The following is a 12,694-nucleotide window of genomic DNA, read 5'->3' on the forward strand; positions in this document are numbered from 1 at the left end:
GAAAAATGTCCATCCTTTTCTTAAGGACTCAACTCTTATCTCTTAATATATGAAACTTGCTCTGAAAAATTTAACAATTTGATCACTATTTCCTGGATAACACCATTATACTTAGTGTATACTTATGGTTGCATTTATTACATAATTATAGATTTTACTTACATATTTTTCTTTAAACCTGGATTAACCCCAATAGAATGGTCTATATTTTAATTATATTTTAATGTCCCATGCTGTGTTCAGTGCCTGACATGTATTAAACACTCTGTAAATATTTTTTGAATGATTAATATATTATAACAATTCTAAATATTTTGAAGTAGTGAGCTACTAATATTTGTTTGCATGCTTACGAATGTTCTAAGTGTCAAGACTTACCATATAATGTTAGGTCAAACTAAAAGTTTGTTTAGGATGCAGATTTTGAGGGAATTTGAAACTATTTTTTATTTGAAGACACTTGGAATCATCAAAATGGAATTTTAAAATGTTCTATTAGACAAGTCCTGCATAGTCACTCTCAAAACCTGCTCTGGATTTATCAATTCCCTGCTTCCAAGTAGGGCAGATGAACCAACAGAGATTTTCATATTTCTACTGATATTTTGAACAAACTGTTTCATCTCTATCATTATTTCTGGTTAAATTAGTTTTCAGATATTGTACGGATAAATTATTACTGTAAAGCACGTATTAAGTATTATCAGAAATAATAAGTCTGAACATGAAATGATAAAGCAATGAGATATGCCACATGATGACTTGTAGGCTTTTTTCTAGGAGATGTTACAGGAATTAGAAGGACTCATAGCATCAAAGAAAATGTATCAAAATCGTGATGATAAATATTGCAGAGCTATAAATTTTTAAATAGGTTATTTTAGAATCATGTGGAGGTTAGCCTTTATGAAATATATTTTGTAAATATATTGGATAGAAATTTTATTTGTTTATACAATGGTTTGAATGTTTGTGTCCTCCCTAAATTCATATGTTGAAATCTTAATGGCCAAAGTGATAGTATATATTATAAGGTGTGGCCTTTGGGAGGTGTTTAAATGATGTAGGTGAAGCCCTCATAAATGGGATTAGTACAAAAGAACTCCATAGAACTCACTAGCTCCTTCCATCATGTGAGGACACAAGGAGAAGGTGCAGACTATGGGCGAGGAAGAAGGTCCTCACCAGAATGTGACCATTGCTGGTGTCTTAATCTTGGACTTTCCAGCCTCCAGAACTGTGAGAAATAAATTTATGTTGTTTTTAAGCTACCCAGTCTGTAGTACTTTGTGATAGCAGCCCAAATTGAGTAAGCCATATTATATACATATACTATAGAATCCACAGAAAATAGGCTATGCTTTGTAAACAGATTTAAGATGGTAATAAAACTATTTTTATAGGTTTTAAATAGCAAAATATATATATATATTTTTAAATTTCAACTTATGCTTAATATTATGAGCCAAAGCATGGTATTTAATTACCTATTGGGATTTAGATGATCAGAAATCTTATTTTAAAATTTTTGGTCCTCTAAAAATTGCTATGGAAAGTATTTTTAATTATTTTATGATACAAGACTCTAACACCATCAAAAAAATTGGAAAGAAGATTCAGTTGTCCAATATAAGTATATTAGCAGGAATTTATTTATATGACTAAGTTATTAGGAAGCTGGGAAAAGGAATAAATAGAGGTGTAAGGTAACTTTGTAGACCCTCATAGTGATTTCAAATGAAGAAAAAGAAAGAATTAATAATTCTTTCTGAAATCCCCAGCTTCTTTTGAGATGATATCTTTAATAACTGTCTAGAGTATCCAAAGGAAACCATAAACAAGACCAAAAGACAACCATCAGAATGGGAGAAAATATTTGCAAATGAAGCAACTGACAAAGGATTAATCTCCAAAATTTATAAGCAGCTCATGCAGTCCAATAACGAAAAAACAAACAACCCAATCCGAAAATGAGCAGAAGACCTAAATAGACATTTCTCCAAAGAAGATATACAGAGTGCCAACAAACACATGAAAGAAGGCTCAACGTCATTAATCATTAGAGAAATGTAAATCAAAACTACCATGAGATATCATCTCTCACCGGTCAGAATGGTTATCATCAAAAAATCTAGAAACAATAAATGCTGGAGAGGGTGTGGAGAAAAGGGAACACTCTTGCACTGTTGGTGGGAATGTAAATTGATACAGCCACTATGGAGAACAGTATGGAGGGTCCTTAAAAAACTAAAAATAGAACTACCATAGGACCCAGCAATCCCACTACTGGGCATATACCCTGAGAACACCATAATTCAAAAAGAGTCATGGACCAAAATGTTCATTGCAGCTCTATATACAATAGCCTGGAGATGGAAACAACCTAAGTGTCCATCGACCGATGAATGGATAAAGATGTGGCACATATATACAATAGAATATTACTCAGCCATAAAAAGAAATGAAATTGAGTTATTTGTAGTGAGGTGGATGGACCTAGAGTCTGTTATACAGAGTGAAGTAAGTCAGAAAGAGAAAGATAAATACCGTATGCTAACACATATATATGGAGTCTAAGAAAAAAAAAAAAGGTCATGAAGTACCTAGGGGTAAGACGGGAATAAAGACACAGACCTACTAGAGCATGGACTTGAGGATATGGGGAGGGGAACGGGTAGGCTGGGACAAAGTGAGAGAGTGGCCTGGACATATATACACTACCAACCGTAAAATAGATAGCTAGTGGGAAGCAGCAGCATAGCACAGGGAGATCAGCTAGGTGGTCTGTGACCACCTAGAGGGGTGGGATAGGGAGGGTGGGAGGGAGGGAGATGCAAGAGGGAAGAGATATGGGAACATATGCGTATGTATAACTGATTCACTTTGTTATAAAGCAGAAACTAACACACTATTGTAAAGCAATTATACTCCAATAAAGATAAAAAAAAAAACAAAAAACTTTTGTAGATAGAATTTGCACCTAAGCAAAATCTATAAAAAATACAATTTATACACAATCAATTTTCTATTAAATAAAATTCTATACCTATAAATTATTTCTCAGTGGAGCTATTTTTAAAGTTTTTAAAATGAGAATATGAGGAGAAATTATACTTTGAATTTATAAAACATGCTTTTTTTCCTGAAAATTTTTATACATGGTATTTAGTTTATCATCTTGATACTGATGTTAAGCAGATAAAACAAGGAATTATTTCCCCTATTTTTATTATTTGCCAAGATCATAAACTATTATAATAAATGAAAGAGCTTGTATTATAATTAAAATGGTTAATGCCTCTCTTTGGAACCTCCTAACTTGGGTAACTGTCTATGGTGTCACTCCTTAGAAGAGGCTTAGACTTCTCTGTTCCATTGATGCCAGCAGTGGCTTTGTAACTTGCTTTGGTTAATAGAATGAGAGTTGAGGTTGACATTTCCAAAAAGAAGCTTCAGGAGCTATTGGGTGTTTCCTACACTGTATCTCTTTTCTCCATGTGACAGCGGCACTCTGAGTCACAGTATAATATAGACAGGAGTCAAGCTATGCTGCACAAGTGGGTGAGAAGTGAATCTTTGCTGCTGACAGTCACTGAGGGCTTGGGAGTCATTTGTAACATAGCAAAATTTAGCCTAATCTGGAAGATTACATCAATATTTTGAAAACATATATTATTCTAATATAATTTAATTTAATTTATAATTTTGTTTATATTGACTTTACTTATGAAACCTTAGAATTTAATTTAATTTTGTTTATATTGACTTTATTTATGAAAACAGAGAATAAAATAAAAGCCATAGAAAGTAGGTGATATTTACAAATAAGTAAAGGGAATGAGTTTGTGTTCACTGTCTACTATGACCCATTTAACCCTCACAACAAACATGAAAGATGGGGATTATTTGGTTAATTCTTAGTAGAAGACATTAAGGCCGTTTTTAATAAAAAAAAAATCTAGTTGACTCTAAGGGTTGATGTGAATAATTACACATTACTTAAATACATAATAATAAAATTATGTTTAATTCTTAGAGCATAAATATTTTATACCTATTAAACCATAGAAAATGTCCATAAAAACAACTATGAAATCAATAATACTCAAGTTAACATTAATTTAATTTGAAAGATGCTATAGTTAAGTTGAAGTTATATCATGCTTCAGGAAATAAATATGGTATTGATTATTACAGCATAAGTTTTTTGTTTGTTTTTAGTTCAGTATGCTTAGACTATTGTGTGCAGCATATTAATTTAATTCTTATACCTCATTTCTTCATTTGCAGGGCTGAAAAACTTTTTTTTCACTTAATGTCCTACCATTACATTATTTTCCATTGAATTTTTACAAAGGAAAAATTTCATATTAAACTTGTTAACTTTTTTCCACAAAAGTACTGATAATTAAAGCAGTACTAATTAAAGAGAAAGAAAATGAACCTCAGGGCAGTAAACAGATACTTAAAAGTGGTAATACAAGTAGTTCAGGATGCATTTATATTATTTTCTTTTAACATTGACAGTAACAAGCAGTAATAATATATAGATATACAGTAAAAATGAGATACCTGATACCATACAGACATCAGTTGTTTCACTGAGATCTGAACTTTCAGAGCATAAGGAACGAGTGTTCCACAGGTTGCAAAATTCCAAATTAAGGCTTGGAAATGTTAAGTAACCTTTGAGTCATTCAGCTCAAAAATGGTAAAGCACAGATTTGAATCCAATTCAATTTTCTCTTTATGCTATCACAAAAGTTCTAAATATAGCATAACACTATTTAAAGTGAATAGTTCAAAACCCCACAAAACTCATGATCTGATATTAATGACTGAAAAGTAAAAATGAATAAAATTGTTGACAAAAAAATGTAGCAGGATATCAGAGAAATACAATCATGGATTCTTTTTCCTCAGAAGCTGATATCAACATAAATAATATTTTTTTTTCTTTTTTTTTTTGTGGTACGTGGGCCTCTCACTGTTGTGGCCTCTCCTGTTGCGGAGCACAGGCTCCGGACGCAGAGGCTCAGCAGCCATGGCTCACGGGCTCAGCCACTCTGCAGCATGTGGGATCTTCCTGGACCGGGGCACGAACCCATATCCCCAGCATCGGCAGGCGGACTCCCAACCACTGCGCCACCAGGGAAGCCCAATAAATAATATTTTGTTGGAATTAGCATCAAACTGTTTTATGATTGCTTACTTATCTTTTATTTATATTGCTATTTTTTTCAAAAATAATTGGAGTTAAATAAAAGATGCAATAAAAGCAAAGAAGAACAATAAAACCAGGTAAGAGGACAGTTCATAGGACATATGGAAAATAATAACAAAATAAGAACACTTGTTTAATAGAAGTTACTGCATCTTAGCACCAAACATATCTGGCTTTATAGGCACCTAAATTACAATGACATTTTATGTTTCATGGCTTCCATTTCTGAATAAAACAAATCTATTCCTCAAAGTATAGTTAAACCCCACTGGTGTTAAATATAGCACAAATTTAATAACAGGTTTTTCAGGAAAAAGTAAACTCATTCAATGGTCCTAAAATTTACCCTATCATACAGCACAAAAATGTAGCAAATTTTTCTAAGTTACACTTAACCTACTTGGAAAAATTCACTCTGGATTTACAGGAAATTGAATTTAGTCACTCTTGATATCTCTTCCATTCTTTTCAGAATTGTGTAAATGTCATGGATGTAATGTAGTTTAAGCCTTTGAGGAGGAGCATGTTGTCTGTACGTGTGGTCACTAAATGACATGCTCTGCTTTGAGCCCACCTATGCCTTAACCTTGGGTGACACTATCACTTTTAAGATGTCATTGTCTGTGGTCCACCCTCCCCAGGTCTAGCACACAGTTATTCTCTCTCAAGTGGGTCACCTCAGTTGGTACTATGGGGGAGCTAGCACAAGTCCTCTTTTTCATAGAACATATAAAACTCAGTTTCACTCAGAAAGTTTTAAAAAAGTTCTTCAAATACCCCTCTGTGCTTTCAGCTTCTACCAACCACATGGAAATTATTCTCTATATCTTCTCTGGATTAATGATGAATATTTTCCCATTGAAACTCCACTATAAACACAATAATCCTGGGAGTTGAAAAAAAACAGATGCTAGTAACTTTCATTTTATTCTTAGTAATTTACTTTGTTAGGTATAAGTTTTTTAAAGGGCTAAGTCTTAAGAATACTCAAAGTTAGGCTCTGTTGATTTATTATTGTTGTCAAATTTGGTGATATATTGTGTTACTACATGTTCAATTTAAGCCATTATGTTTTAATTATCAAATACAGATAACATGGAAAAATGAAATTAACTCTTTCCAAAATTAGGGAACTAATTATGGTCTAAAATGTATTCATTTGTCTTATGCTTGAACTCTCCCTCTCTCTTTCTCTTTCTCTCTTCAATATGGTAAAATATACATAACACTTAACATTTTAACCATTTAGAGTTGTACAGTTCAGTGGCTTTAAGTACATTCACATTGCTCTGTAATAATCACCACAATCTATTTCCAAAATGTTTTCATCATCCCAAACTGAAACTCTGTACCCACTAAACAATAACTCCCCATTCCACTCACCCCTAAGCTCCAGATAAACCACTAACCTACCTTCTGTCTCTATGAATTTAAGATAAAATTTGACTATTCTTGGTATCTGATATAAGTGGAATCATACAATATTTGCCCTTTCTTGTCTAACTTATTTCACTTAGCATAATGTCTTCAACTTTCATCCATGTTGTAGCATGTAACAGATCCTCACTCTCTCTTACAGAACTTTTCTTTATCTGGATACCATGAGCATGTTTAGCAACAAAACTCAGAAAGGCTCTGCAAATAATAAGCTTAGTGGACAGTAAATTAAAGTGTATCTTTTTGTCATGAGAAAGAGAGAGACTGCGACAGATAAAAAGAGAGAGCGAAAAAAAGCAAAAGAAATTGAAATTGGGGGGGCTAAAAGAGAAAATGCAGAAGCTGCTAGTACAGAACTTGCATTTTTTTTCCATTTGCACTGGAAAATTAATTTGAACACTTTTCAGCACCTCTTCATTTCAGGTTCACATTAGACACAGAGCTTTTCAGATTTATTGCTTGGTTTGAAAATTGACAGAAACTGTAACAGCCTCCCTATCCAACCTCCTTTCCCCAAATTTTATGAAAACCAGCAGGTTTTTCTATTAAAAACCTAGTCATGGGAATCATGTAAGAAGATGTCATTGTTATAAAATGAGCAGTGAGGAAGAAGACTGCCAAGTTAAATGCAAAGGGTAAAATCTGTCTGCATATTCCCACATCCTTACACATGTATTTCAGTGTGAATTGCCTGTGAGTGTCTGATGACAGAACTTGACCCACCAGACAATCATTCTGAGAAGGACTTGGCTCTCCAGAAATTTCATTTATATTTCCCAGATGATTACATCTTTTATCAAAGGCACCAGCTAAGAAATGGGCAAGCTCAGCATCAGAAAAGTAGTCCAGCTATGATGACCAGTGTCACCTACAAACACTATGGGAAAGGGAAGGACAGCAAGGCAGTTGTTGGGGTTGGAGTCTCAAGAATAACATTAAAGGCTTCCCTGGTGGTGCAGTGGTTGAGAGTCCGCCCACTGATGCAGGGGACACGGGTGCGTGCCCCGGTCCGGGAAGATCCCACATGCCACGGAGCGGCTGGTCCCGTGAGCCATGGCCACTGAGCCTGTGCATCCAGTGCCTGTGCTCCACAATGGGAGAGGCCACAACAGTGAGAGGCCCGTGTATCGCAAAAAAAATAAATAAATAAAATAAATTTTAAGCTCTGAAAGAAAAAGCTTCCTGATAGCTAGCCACTTTCACATTTATGAAGTGTTACAAAAGCGTAGGACAAGATGGCAGTGTAGAAAGATCCTGGGCTCAACTCCTCCCACGGGCACACCAAAATTACAAATACATATAGAGCAACTATCTCTGACAATGACTTGAAGTCTACCAGAAAATATTTTCCACAAATAAAAATAAAAAGGAAATGCCACATTAAGATGGGCTTGGGGGGTGGAGACTTGGTCTGGTCAAGAACCACACTCCCAGTACTGTGATCTATAGGCAGGAGGAAAATCACAGCCTTGAAGGTTTCCCCTGAGGACTGAGAGATTCAAATCCCATATCAGACTCCCCAGGCCAGGGGATCTGCACTGGAAAAATGAGCTCCCATAATATCTGGCTTTGAAAGCCATTGGGGTTTACATCCATGACAGCTGAAAGGCTATAGGAAACCTAGACTCCGCTCTTAAAGGGCATGTGCAAAAACTCACTCTCTCTGAATCCCAGTACAGAGGCAACATTCTGAAAAGTGCTTGGGTCATACATAAAGGAGATTCACTGAATAATTTTAGAGTATATGCCCAAGGTGTAGGGATTTGTTGAAATTTACTCTGGATACAGAGAAGCTGGTAGGTGCCAGTTTTCATTTGTTTGTTTTGATTGTTTGTTTGCTTGTGGCTCACCTTTTACCTAGCTGATTTAGTGCTGGAAGCATTGCCACTTTTGACTCTACTTACTCACACTACTGGTGGTCAGCAGAGACCCTCCAAAGCATCCCATGCCCCACTAGACCTGGTGGATGCCCTTTAAATACACTGGCAATCCCTCAAAGCACCTTACACCCTGTAGGCCAGCACCACACACAAAAGCACTCATAAGAATTTTGACCAGGCCTTATAGTCAGCTGCATCAAAGGATAGCCATACACACCAGGGTTCTTGCATAAGCATGGCCCAGCCAAAACAGTAGAACACAAGCAGTACACACAGGAGCTACTCCTGGAGCACCTGGCTCTGGTGACCAGGGTGAACCACACTACTGGGCTCAAATGACACCTTCTAAACTAGGTCACTCTTTCAAGACCAGGAGACATAGCTAATGTACTTAATGCATAGAAGAAACACAGAGAGTTAGGCAAAATAAGGAGACAAAGGAATAAGTTCCAAAGAAAAGAACGTGACAAAACCTCTGAAAAAGAATTAAATGAAACATAGATAAACAAACTTTCAGATAAAGAGTTCAAAGTAATGGTCATAAAGATACTCACTGAACTCAGTAGAAGAATGGAGGAACACAATAAGAATGTCAACAAAGAGATAGAAAATATAATCAGAGTTGAGAATACAATAATGGAAATGAAAAATGCACTAGATGAAATGAGTGGCAGATTATATTATACAGAAGAAAGGATTAGCAATCTGGAAGACAGCCTAGTGGAAATCATTCAATGAGAATAGCAAAACAAACAAACAAAAACAAACAAAAAAAGGAAAAGAAAAAGAAACCAAGAAAATGAGGGGATAGTTTAAGAGACCTTTGTGACAGTGCCTAGTGAACTAACATTAACATTATAGGAGTTCCAGAAGGATAAGAAAGAGAGAGAAAACCTGTTTGAAGAAATAATGGCTGAAAATATTCCTAACCTGGTGAAGCAAACAGACATCCAAGTCCAGGAAGCATACAGCCCCAAACAAGTTGAACCCAAAGAGATCCAAACAAAGGCCAAAGAAACATAATTAAAATGTCAAAAGTTATGTCAATCCCAAACTCCCTTACTATCTCTTCCCCCAACCCTTCCCCCTTGGTAACCGTAAGTTCATTCTCTAAGTCTATGAGTCTCTTTCTGTTTTGTAAATGAGTTCATTTGTAGCATTTCTTTTTAGATTCCTCATATAAGGGATATCATACGATATGTCTCTCTGACTTACTTCACTCAGTATGACAATCTCTAGGTCCAGCCATGTTGCTGCAAATGTCATTATTTCATTCTTTTTAATGGCTGAGTAATATTCCATTGTATATATGTACCAGAGTACACACTGCTATATTTAAGATGGATAACAAACAAGGACCTAATGTATAGCACAGGGAACTCTGCTCAGTTTTATGTGACAGCCTGGATGGGAGGGGAGTTTGGGGGAGAATGGATACATATATATGTATTGCTGAGTCGCTTTGCTGTGCACCTGAAACTACCACAAAATTGTTAATGGGCTATACCCCAGTATAAAACAAAAAGTTAAAAATAAATAAATAAAATGTCAAAAGTTATAGAGATAATCTTAAAAGCAGTAAAATATGAAAAACTAAAGGAATGTATCATTTTACTGTGCTTCACTTTTTTATGCATTATAGATACTGAATTTTTTACCAATTGAAATTTTCTGGCAACCCTGCATTAAACAAGTCTAGCATCACTGTTTTTCCAACTGCATTTGCTTACTTTATGTTTCTGTGTCACAACTTGATAATTCTCACAATATTTCAAACTGTTTCACTACCATATTTTTTATGGTGATCTATGATCAGTGAAATTTGATGATACTACTAAGACTCACTGAAGGATCAGATGATGGTTAGCAATTTTTAGCAGTAAATTATTTTTAATTAAAGTATGTACATTGTTTTTTTAGACATAATGCTATTGCATATTTAGACTACAGTATAGTATAAACATAACTTTTATATGCACTGGAAAATCAAAAAAAATTATGTGACACTTTATTGTGATATTCTATTGATTGTGGTGGTCTGGAACTGAAATCTCAATATCTCTGAGGTATGCCTGTAGTTACATTTAGGGGAGTGCCCATAAGACTATCAGCTGACTTTTCAACAGAAATTTTCTAGGCCAGAAATGCGTGGTACAACATAGTCAAAGTACTGAAAGAAAAAATTACAATCAGGAGTATTCTATTCAGTAAGGTCATCATTTAGAACTGAAGGAGAGATAAAAAGTTTCTCCAATAAGCAAAAGCTGAAGATGTTCACCACCACTAAAGAGACTTCACAAGAAATGGTTGAAGAATTTATTTAAACAGAAAATACGTAACTAGAAATATAAAAATTGTGAAAGAAAAACCTCACCGGCAAAGGCAAAATATAGCAAACATAGTGGATCAACCATCTATATAGCTGGTATGAAGGTTAAAAGACAAAACTAGTAAAATCATATGTATCTACATTAATTAGCTAAGGAATACGCAAAGTAAACATGTAAAAAATGACATTGAAAACATAAAAGTGGTGAGGGGAAAGTAAAAATCTAGTGCTTTTAAAATGGATTCAAACATAAGCAGCCATCAAATTAAAATATACTGCTATACACATAGGTCATTATAATCTCATGGTAACCAAAAACCAGTAATAGATACACACACACAAAAAAAGAGAAAGGAATGCAAAGATAATTCTAATAAAAATCATCAAATCACAAGGGAAGAGAACAAAAGAGGAATAAAGGGGAAAAAAAGAACTACATAAACCATCCCCAAACAATTAATAAAATGTCAATAACTATATACTTATCAATAATTACTTTAAATGTAAAGGGACTAAATGATTCAATCAAAAGATAGAGTGGCTACATGGATAAAAAAAGAAGACCCATATATATGCTGCCCACAAAAGAACCATTTCAGATCTAAAGACACACATACACTAAAAGTGAGAGAATGGAAAAAATGTGTTCCATGCAAATGGAAACAAAAGAGAAAGTGGAGCAGCAATACTTAGACAAAATAGTTTTTAAAACAAAGACTGTAATAAGAAACAAAGAAGGACATTACATAATGATCAAAGGGTTGATCCAACAAGAAGATATAATACTTGTAAACATACATGCACCCAACATAGAACTTTTAAGTCCATAAAGCAAATATTAAGAGACTTAAATTGCAGTAGCACAATAATAGTAGGTAATTTTAACATGCCATTTACGTTAATGAACAAGACAGAAAAATCAGTAAGGAAACATTGGGCCTTAAATGACACATTAGACAGATGGACTTTACATATATATATATATATATATATATATATATATATATATATGGAACATTCCATCCAAAAGCAGCAGAATACACATTCTTTTCAAGTGCACATAGAACATTCTCCAGGTTCACATTCTGGAGAGCATAGCTCATATACTCATATGATCACATGCTCGGCCACAAAAAAGTCTCAGTAAATTTAAGAAAATTGAAATCATATCAAGCATCGTTTCCAACCAATGCTATAAAACTAGAAATCAACTACAAGGAAACAGCTACAAAAAAACACAAGCACATGGAGGGTAAACAACATGATACTAAACAAGCAATGAGACATTGAAGAAATCAAAGAGGATATTAAAAAAAAAAACTTGTAGATAAGTGAAAATGGAAACACAATGTACCAAAATCTTTAGGATGCAACAAAAGCTGTTCAAGAGGGAAGTTTAGAGTGATAAAGGCCTGCCTCAGGAAACAAGAAAAGTCTCAAAAAATAATCTAATCTTACACCACATTACCCATCTATAATGAGATGATGTTCACTAAATGTATTGTAATCATTTCATGAAGTATGTAAGTCAAATCATTATGCTGTACACCTTAAATTTATACAGTGGTTTATGTCAGTTATATCTCAATAAAACCAGAAGAGAAAAACAGATGAATGGACAAACATGTTGCTATATACACATGCACGGGATTCAGCCATAAAAATGAATGGAGTACATGCTACAACTTGGATGAACCTTGAAAACACTATGCTGAGTGAAAGAAGCCAGATACAAAAAGTAACATATTGTATGGTTCCACATCTAGAAAATAATAAGTTAATTCACAGAAACAGAAAACAAATTAGTGATTGCTAGAGGATAGG

Source organism: Delphinapterus leucas, chromosome 17 (assembly GCF_059928025.1).
Source record: "Delphinapterus leucas isolate spDelLeu-1000000601 "Yukka" chromosome 17, BTC_Dleu_Yukka2, whole genome shotgun sequence".
NCBI lineage: Eukaryota > Metazoa > Chordata > Mammalia > Artiodactyla > Monodontidae > Delphinapterus > Delphinapterus leucas.